Here is a 10465-nt window from a genome sequence, read left to right as displayed (position 1 = left end):
CAGAGTCAAACCATGGTTGACCACATGGTCCACCACAGTCGCCAGAATTTCATCAGATATTACTCTCTTTGTTCTTAGTCTTCCTCTTCCTCTACCCCCACCTCTACCTCCACCTCTACCTCCACCTCCACCTCTACCTCCAACTCCACCCCCACCTCCACCTCTACCTCCACCTCTACCTCCACATGTACCCCCACCTCCACCTACACCTCTACCTCTACCTCCAACTCCACCACTACCTCCACCTGTATCCCCACCTCCACCTATACCTCCACCTCTACCTCGACCGGTACTCCCACCTCCACCTCTCCCTCCACCTCTACCTCCACCTGTACTTCTACCTCCACCTGTACCCCCACCTCCACATCCACCTCTACCTCCACCTCCACCTGTACCCCCACCTCTACCTTCATCTCCACCTCTACCTCCACCTCCACCTCTACCTCTACCCACCTCTACCTCCACCTGTACGCCCACCTCTACCTCCACCTCAACCTCCACCTGTACCCCCACCTCTACCTCCACCCGTACCTCCACCTCTACCTCCACCTGTACCCCCACCTCCACATCTACCTCCATCTGTACCCCCACCCCCACCTCTACCTCCACCTGTACCCCCACCTCCACCTGTACCTCCACCTCCACCTGTACCCCCACCTCTACCTCACCTGTACCCCCACCCCACCTCTACCTCCTGTACCCCCACCTCCACCTCTACCTCCACCTGTACCCCCACCTCCACCTGTACCCCACCTCCCCCACCTCACCCCACCTCTACCTCCACCTGTACCCCACCTCTACCTCCACCTGACCCCACCTCCACCTCTACCCCACCTGTACCCCCACCTCACCTCTACCTCCACCTATACCCCCACCTCCACCTCTACGTCCACCTGTACCCCCACCTCTACCTCACCTCTACTCCCAACTCACCTCTACCTCCACCTGTACCCCCACCTCCACATCTACCTCCATCTGTACCCCCACCCCACCTATCCTCCACCTGTACCCCACCTCCACCTCTACCTCCACCTGTACCCCCACCTCTACCTCCACCTGTACTCCACCTCTACCTCCACTGTACCCCCACTCCACCTCTACCTCCACCTATACCCCACTCCACCTCTACCTCCACCTTACCCCCACTCTACTCCACTCTACCCCAACTGTACCCCCACCTCCATCTGTACCCACCTCCACCTCTACCTCCACCTGTACCCCCACCTCCACCTGTACCCCCACCTCTACCTCCACCTGTACCCCACTCTCTACCTCCACCTGACCCCCACTCCATCTACCTCCACCATGTCACCCCCACCTCCACCTCTACCTCCACCTTACCCCCCACCTCTACCCCTCACCACTCACCTACCCCTCTACCTCCCTACCTCCACTGTACCCCCACCTCCACCTCTACCTCCATCTGTACCCCCACCTCTACCTCCACCTGTACCCCCACCTCCACCTGTACCCCCACCCCAACCTCCACCTCTACCTCACCTGTACCCCACCTCTACCTCCACCTGACCCCCACCTCCACTCTACCTCCACCTGTACCCCCACCTCCACCTCTACCTCCACCTATACCCCCACCTCCACCTCTACCTCCACCTGTACCCCCACCTCTACCTCCACCTCCAACTCCACCTCTACCTCCACCTGTACCCCCACCTCCACCTCTACCTCCAACTCCACCTCTACCTCCACCTGTACACCCCATCTTCCACCTCCACCTCTACCTCTACCTCCCGCTCCACTCTACCCCACCTGTACCCCCATCTTCCACCCTACCTCCACCTCCACCTTACCTCCACCTGTACCCCCACCTCCACCTCCACCTGTACCCCACCCTTACCTCCACCTGACCCCCACCTCCACCTCTACCTCCACCTGTACCCCCACCTCCACTCCTACCTCCACCTATACCCCCCCACCTCCACCTCTACGTCCACCTGTACCCCCACCTCTACCTCCACCTCTACCTCCAACTCCACCTCTACCTCCACCTGTACCCCCACCTCCACATCTACCTCCCTCGTTACCCCCACCTCCACCTCTACCTCCACCTGTACCCCCACCTCCACCTCTACCTCCACCTGTACCCCCCACCTCTACCTCCACCTACCCCACTCTCCTCACCTGTACCCCACCTCCACCTCTACCTCCACCTATACCCCCACCTCCACCTCTACCTCCACCTGTACCCCCACCTCTACCTCCACCTCTACCTCCAACTGTACCCCCACCTCCATCTGTACCCCACCTCCACCTCTACCTCCACCTGTACCCCCACCTCCACCTGTACCCCCACCTCTACCTCCACCTGTACCCCCACCTCTACCTCCACCTGACCCCCACCTCCACCTCTACCTCCACATGTACCCCCACCTCCACCTCTACCTCCACCTATACCCCCACCTCCACCTCTACCTCCACCTGTACCCCCACCTCTACCTCCACCTCTACCCCCACCTCCACCTCTACCCCATCTGTACCCCCACTCTACCCACCTGTACCCCCACCTCCACCTGTACCCCCACCCAACCTCCACCTCTACCTCCACCTGTACCCCACCTCTACCTCCACCTGACCCCCACCTCCACTCTACCTCCACCGTACCCCCACCCTACCTCTACCTCACCTATACCCCCACCTCCACCTCTACTCACCTGTACCCCCACACTCTACCTCCACCTCCAACTCCACCTCTACCTCCACCTGTACCCCCACCTCCACCTCTACCTCCAACTCCACCTCTACCTCCACCTGTACCCCCATCTTCCACCTCCACCTCTACCTCTACCTCCCGCTCCACCTCTACCTCCACATGTACCCCCATCTTCCACCTCTACCTCCACCTCCACCTCTACCTCCACCTGTACCCCCACCTCCACCTCCACCTCTACCCCCACCTCTACCTCTACCTCCACCTGTACCCCCACCTCCACCTGTACCTCCACCTGTACCTCCACCTCTACCTCCACCTCCACCTCTACCTCTCTCTGCCAAGTTTGCTTCCATTGTTCTCCAAACACAGGAGTACTCACCTGTGGCCTTTTTATCCATACAAAAGGTCTGATTGCAAAGTGAACATTTAGTGTTCGCACATGTGAAGAGTGAATGTGATCAATTGGTAATTGAGCTGAGCTTGTTGAACAGTGTTGCTTTTCATTTGCACACAGGAGATTTTATTTGTGAAGATTGTGCCAAAGGTAGAGAATTGTGTGTTGTGTTTGGCCAAATGTTTGTTATAGAATTGCAATCTGAGTGTAAAGCAAAACATGCCAGTAGTATTGCAGATTTGGTGTATAGTTCTGCTAAATGAGTTACAGGTTTGGTTCATTGTGCCTCATGGACCAGTTTTAGTGTGTAAACAATTGGGAAAAACTGTAAATGCCTGTTAGCTCCATCGGCTGGAGAGGAAACAAATGCTAGTTCACCAGGCTTAGTGGTTCCATAGAGGCCTGTTAGAGAATGTGGCAGGTTTCATCATAGAAGTAGTACTGGTTATGATGGGTTTGGGACTGGGACTGTCCTAGTGGGACATTCAAAATAAACCCCAGGTTTGTGGGAGAAAGGGGGATGGAGACAGGGTGGTAGAGAGGGGTCAGGGTGGAAAAAAGACATGTTCTTCTCCAGCTGCAGACAGGAATGAAGGGAGATCATGGGAGAGAGAGAATAAGGAGATGAGTGTAAGGGGTTATGTCAGGGATTGTGTGTGTGTGTGTGTGTGTGTGTGTGTGTGTGTGTGTGTGTGTGTGTGTGTGTGTGTGTGTGTGTGTGTGTGTGTGTTGTGTGTGTGTGTGTTGTGTGTGTGTGTGTGTGTGTGTGTGGTGGTGCTAGGCATTTTTTTGTGTCTTGAGCTTACCTTGTTAAAAATGGGACGGAAAATTGCTCTTGACATTTCCGAGATGAATGGCGTTGTGCAATGTGTCTGCCCTTTTACAATGCATCACTATGTGAACATGTTCAAATGTCTAACTTGGTCCCTGGAGATTGTGGTTCAGGCCATTTAACGATGCAATAACGATAGTCAAATGCCAGATGAATATTGAATGTCTAGAAAGATGTGTGTTTCTGTGTGAGTTTGTGTTTATCTACAGCTGTGCCAGTGTGTCTAGAGGACAGTCTGTGATGTGAATGGCTGACATGCTGTCAGTAAGCCTAGGGCTTTGGTAGACATACAGGAGTTAGGCCCGTACACTACACATACTACAAACAACACACACACTACCCACACACAGCCATAACTATTTATTTTTTGTATTGTTTGTATGTGGTTGTATTTTACATTTATTTTACATCTTTGTCTATCAGTGTATCGGTGTTTTGTTACTTGTCATGTTTTGTGTTTTTTTGTGGACCCCAGGAAGAGTAGCTGCTGCTTCTGCAAAAGCTAATGGGGATCTGAATAAACCAATAAACACAACAATAGCAACTCACACACATACACTGACAAGTATGTTGATAATCAGGCATACTGTGGACACACACACACAGATTATTTGTACCTGTTAGAGAGGATTGGCTCCCTCGGAATGTGCGAGCACTCACCTTGAAGAGAGGCTGAGCAGAGAGGGCAGCCCAATCTGAGCTGCTTCACCGTAGCATCCATCATCTGGATGTTTCAAAATGAGAATAGGTACAGTATGTACTGCAGACATTGGATCTACTACTTTTACTACTTGACAGTAGTACAACATAAAGCACAGTAAAGACAGTAGATTCCAATACATACTGTAAGGGTTTAATGTTTAATGTATTACTGTATGCGTGAAATTGGGAGCAATACTACTTTGTAACATGTTTATCTTGTATACTGTATTACTGTAGTGTGTACTGTACTGTATGCAATTTTGTTTTTGTAGAACTGAAAGACGACCACCACGTTGGTAGAACGCGTCTATTTACAGACTAAAAGGAGGCTGCCATTGTGCAAATGGTAGTTGAAAATAATGCTAAAAGACTGTGGGAAATCCAACAACAGATGATTGAAAACCCTGCCATCTTTCATAACATCAGAGTGAGCTTATCAACCATAGCCTGCATCCTTAAGAAACACCATCTCTGGATGAAGCACATCTACAGAGCCCCTACAGAGTTGATACAATACAATAGTAGCTAAGATGGGGAGAAGTATGTCCATAATAAAGCACTGCTCTGCCTTCTTAACAACACTATCAACAAGGCAGGTCCTACAGGCCCTAGTTTTGTCACACCTTGACTACTGTTCAGTAGTGTGGTCAGGTGCCACAAAAAAGGACTTAGGAAAATTGCAATTGGCTCAGAACAGGGCATCACGGCTGGCCCTTGGATGTACACAGAGAGCTAATATTAATAATATGCATGTCAATCTCTCCTGGCTGAAAGTGGAGGAGAAATTGACTTCATCACTACTTGTATTTATGAGAGGTATTGACATGTTGAATGCACCGAGCTGTCTGTCTAAACTACTGGCACACAGCTGGCCACCCATGCATACCCCACAAGACATGCCACAAGAGGTCTCTTCACAGTCCCCAAGTCCAGAACAGACTATGGGAGGCACACAGTACTACATAGAGCCATGACTACATAGAACTCTACTCCACATCAAGTAACTGATGCAAGCAGTAAAATTTGATTTAAAAAAACAGATAAAAAACATCTTATGGAACAGCGGGACTGTGAAGCAACACAAACATAGGCACAGACACAAGCATACACACACACACGATAACATATGCACTATACACACACATCCACATGGATTTAATACTGTAGATATGTGGTAGTGGTGGAGTAGGGGCCTGAGGGCACACAGAGTGTTGTAAAATCTGTGAATGTATTGTAAAGTTTTTAAAATGGTATAAACTGCCTTAATTTTGCTGGACCCCAGGAAGAGTATCTGCTGCCTTGACAGCAGCTAATGGGGATCCATAATAATTACAAATACAAATACAAATGGAGGAGGGCTGTGGTGACATTTCCCTGCAGAGTCGTGTCAGAGGTGGATGCGTCATGCCAGAAGATATTTCCCCAGCTGTCTGGCCAAGGAGAATATCACCTGTGATGTTGATGAAAATCTGTGGCCAGACCAAAACAACAGACATGACTGATTTTGTTTTCTCAATGGAGTATTTGTTTCTTGACTTATGATTTAGATTTGATAGATTCTTTATTTATTCCGTACAATTGATCTAACATACAGTACAGTAGTACAAATAGGACTATTTTTCTTCCTTTGCATATGCAACATATATTTACTGTATGTGTGCTTACAGTATGCTGTTGTGACATGTATTGGGTCATATTGAAATATAAAACTTGAATTTTTGCATTTATGTTCCTTTCTTGTTTGAGTACACACAAACCACATACAGTATAACAACATCTTAGTCTTCACAATGAAATAGGTTCTGATAGTACTGTTTTGAATATGTCACATTAGTGTGATCTCGGTTGTCACTAAATTAGGTTAATTTGATGTGTGTGTGTGTCTCATTTGTATACAGAGTTTCATTTTGAGCAGGGAGTACATGATTTTGATTACTGTGTTTCATTTTGCAAGATGTTTGGGGAAATTGGCGAACTGTTTTGTGTTGAGAGTTTAGAGTTTTGAGTACCTGAGATGTAGTTTCAGCAAATGTGTGTTAACAAACTGTAACTGTAAGCATGACACACACACACCCACACACACACACACACACACACACACACACACACACACACACACACACACACACACACACACACACACACACACACACACACACACACACACACACACACACACACACACACACACACACACACACCATCCAATATGGCAGTGTGAGTTTAAGTGCCTTTCTCTCACTCTCTCCACCTCTCTGTAGGGCCCTATAAAATCCCTATAAAAATTGAGGAGAAGGTGGACAGAATCACGGAATCCAGACATTAAAATGTAATTCAACAATATTCAAAAATGTATTGAACTGAATAAGAAATCAACTAAATGGTCCATGTGAAACAGATTGTATAGTGCCCTATTGCTGGCAATTTATTTCTCAACCCCACTGTCTTTTTCTCTCTTAATATTTCTCTTTCAGCCTTCATTTTCTCTCCATTCATTATTTTTCTATACACAAGTGTCTCACTCTTTCACTCTCCATCCTTGGACACTGTCTATCTGACTGACTCGCTGTACCTCTTCTCTGTTCTAATCCTCCCTATCTGGGTTGCTGTTGTTGTTAGCAGCTGTCCTGTTGCGCCCCAGACTCTAGGGCTGAAGGCAGTGCCTACACTGTAAGACTCCCTCACCTAATCAACCAACATCCCCAATTCACTATGACTCTTATCACGCCAAGCTGGGGACTCTTAGATTCTAAAATGTGCATAACAACTGTGTGTATAGGTTTGTAATAATGTGTGAGTATTCATAATATGCGTTTACCCTCCACTACACCACGGATGCATATTGAGAGAGGCTACACCCAGTTCAGGTACATAATCAATATCCATCCCAATCTGTGCGTATCCGAAAGGCTTCTCTAGTCTATGCTAACGAGAGGAGAGAGACTGAATGTAACGGCATTCATTGGCGAAGCACCATGCGCTAACAGGCTGATAGACTTGTGTTAACAGGGTGATGGGTAACCCTCTCAGTGGAACAACCCCTCTCATTGAGCAGTCCCCAAACAACTCCCAGGCACTCCCAGAGATCCAATACAGAGAAAAGGGAAAAACCCTCCAGAAGATTGTATGTGGAGGGAGCAATTCCCAGGAGGTTGGTCTTTTGTTGCGAGCTGGCAGACGCAGAGGTGTTGGTGAGATTTATCAGCTGTTTATCCACTGAGCGTGCCCGTGCGCTCTCCTCTGATAGGTGAGGGAGCGAATGGGTGCTCTTCTCTGATAGGCTGTTCAGGTAGTGGCGGAACAGGGCCGGTTGAGGATAAGTGTTAAACTCTCTCAGGGGGTTAGGAAGAGTTCCAGTCCAGAGTTTGGAGGATGGGCAGGGGAACTAAAAGGCAGGGGAACACAATGCATTTCTACATTGTAGAATAATAGTGAAGACATCAAAACTATGAAATAACACATATGTAACCAAAATATATTTTATATTTGAGATGCTTCAAAGTAGCCACCCTTTGCCTTGATGACAGCTTTGTACATTCTTGGCATTCTCTCTTAACAGGTGTGCCTTGCTAAAAGTTAATTTGTGGAATTTCTTTCCTTCTTAATGCATTTGAGCCAGTCAGTTGATATCCCTATTTGGTAAAAGACCAAGTCCATATTATGGCAAGAACAGCTCAAATAAGCAAAGAGAAATGACAGTTCATCATTACTTTAAGACATGAAGGTCAGTCAATGCGAAACATTTCAAGAACGTTGAAAGTTTCTTCAAGTGCAGTCACAAAAACCATCAAGCGCTATGATGAAACTGGCTCTCGAGGACCTCCACAGGAAAGGAAGACCCAGAGTGACCTCTGCTGCAGATGATACGTTCATTAGAGTTAGCTGCACCTCAGAAATTACAGCCCAAATAAATGTTTCACAGAGTTCAAGTAACAGACACATCTCAACATCAACTGTTCAGAGGAGACTGCGTAAAAAAGGCTTTTATGGCCGAATTGCTGCAAAGAAACCACTACTAAAGGACACCAATAATAAGAAGAGACTTGCTTGGGCCAAGAAACACGAGCAATGGACATTAGACCGGTGGAAATCTGTCCTTTGGTCTGATGAGTCCAGATTTGAGATTACTGGTTCCAACCGCTGTGTCTTTGTGAGATGCAGAGTAGGTGAACGGATGATCTCCGCATGTGTGGTTCCCACCGTGAAGGATGGAGGACGAGGTGTGATGGTTTGGGGGTGCTTTGCTTTTGACACTGTCTGTGATTTATTTAGATTTCAAGGCACACTTAACCAGCATGGCTACCACAGCATTCTGCAGCGATCCGCCATCCCTTCTGGTTTGCGCTTAGTGGCACTATCATTTGTTTTTCAACAGGACAATGACCTAACACACCTCCAGGCTGTGTAAGGGCTATTTGACCAAGAAGGACAGTGATGGAGTGCTACATCAGATGACCTGGCCTCCACAATCACCCGACCTCAACCCAATTGAGATGGTTTGGGATGGGTTGGACTGCAGAGTGAAGGAAAAGCAGCCAACAAGTGCTCAGCATATGCGGGAACTCCTTCAAGACGGTTAGAAAAGCATTACAGATGAAGCTGGTTGAGAGAATGCCAAGAGTGTGCAGATCTGTCATCAAGGCGAAGGGTGGCTACTTTGAAGAATCTCAAATCTAAAATATATTTGATTTGTTTAACACTTTTTTGGTTACTACATGATTCCATATGTGTTATTTTAAAGTTTTGATGTCTTCACTATTATTCTACATTGTAGAAAATAGTTTAAAAAATTAAGAAAAACCCTTGAATGAGTCCAAACTTTTGACTGGTACTGTATGTGAGAATGCTGTTCATTGACTACAGCTCAGCGTTCAACAACATAGTGCCCTCCAAGCTCATCACTAAGCTCAGGACCGTGGGACTGAACACCTCTCTCAGCAACTGGATCCTAGATTTCCTGACGGGCCGTACCCAGGTAGTGAGGGTAGGCAACAACATCTCCGCCACGCTGACCCTCAACACAGGGGCCCCTCAGCGGTGCGTGTTTAGTCCCCTCCTGTATTCCCTGTTCACCCACGACAACTCCAACACCATCACTAAGTTTGCTGACGACACGACAGTGGTAGGCCTGATCACTGACGACAATGCAACAGCCTATAGGGAGGAGGGAGGAGGTTAGTGACCTGGCAGTGTGGTGCCAGGACAACAACCTTTCCATCAAAGTCAGCAAGACAAAGGAGCTGATCATGGACTACAGGAAACGGAGGGCCCGAGCATGCCCCCATCTGCATTGAGGGGGCTGTAGTGGAGCAGGTCGAGAGCTTCAAGTTCCTCGGTGTCCACATCAGGAATTAACATGGTCCACACAAACTAAGACAGTCATGAAGAGGGCACGACAACGCCTCTTCTCCTCAAAAGCCTGAAAAGATTTGACATGGGCCCTCAAATCCTCAAAAAGTTCTACAGCTGCACCATTGAGAGCATCTTGACTGGCTGCATCACGCTTGGTATGGTAATTGCTCGGCATCTGACCGCAAGGCGCTAGAGGGTAGTGCGTACGGCCCAGTATATCACCGGGGCCTATCTCTCTGCCATCCAGGACCCCTACACCTGGCGATGTCAGAGGAAGGCCCAAAAAATGTCAAAGACTCCAGCCACCCAAGTCATAGCATATTCTCTCTGCTACCACACAGCAAGCAGTATCGATGCATCCAGTCTGGAACCAACAGGAACCTGAGCAGCTTCTACCCCCATAAGACTGCTAAATAGTTACCCAAATAGCTACCAGGACTATCTGCATTGACCCTCCTTTGCACTATCTCTTTTGATTCATCACATATGCTGCTACTGTTTGCTATCTATCCTGTTG

The sequence above is a fragment of the Salvelinus namaycush genome, chromosome 22, assembly GCF_016432855.1.
Source record: "Salvelinus namaycush isolate Seneca chromosome 22, SaNama_1.0, whole genome shotgun sequence".
Classification (NCBI taxonomy): Eukaryota; Metazoa; Chordata; class Actinopteri; order Salmoniformes; family Salmonidae; genus Salvelinus; species Salvelinus namaycush.
This window is presented reverse-complemented; position numbering follows the sequence as displayed.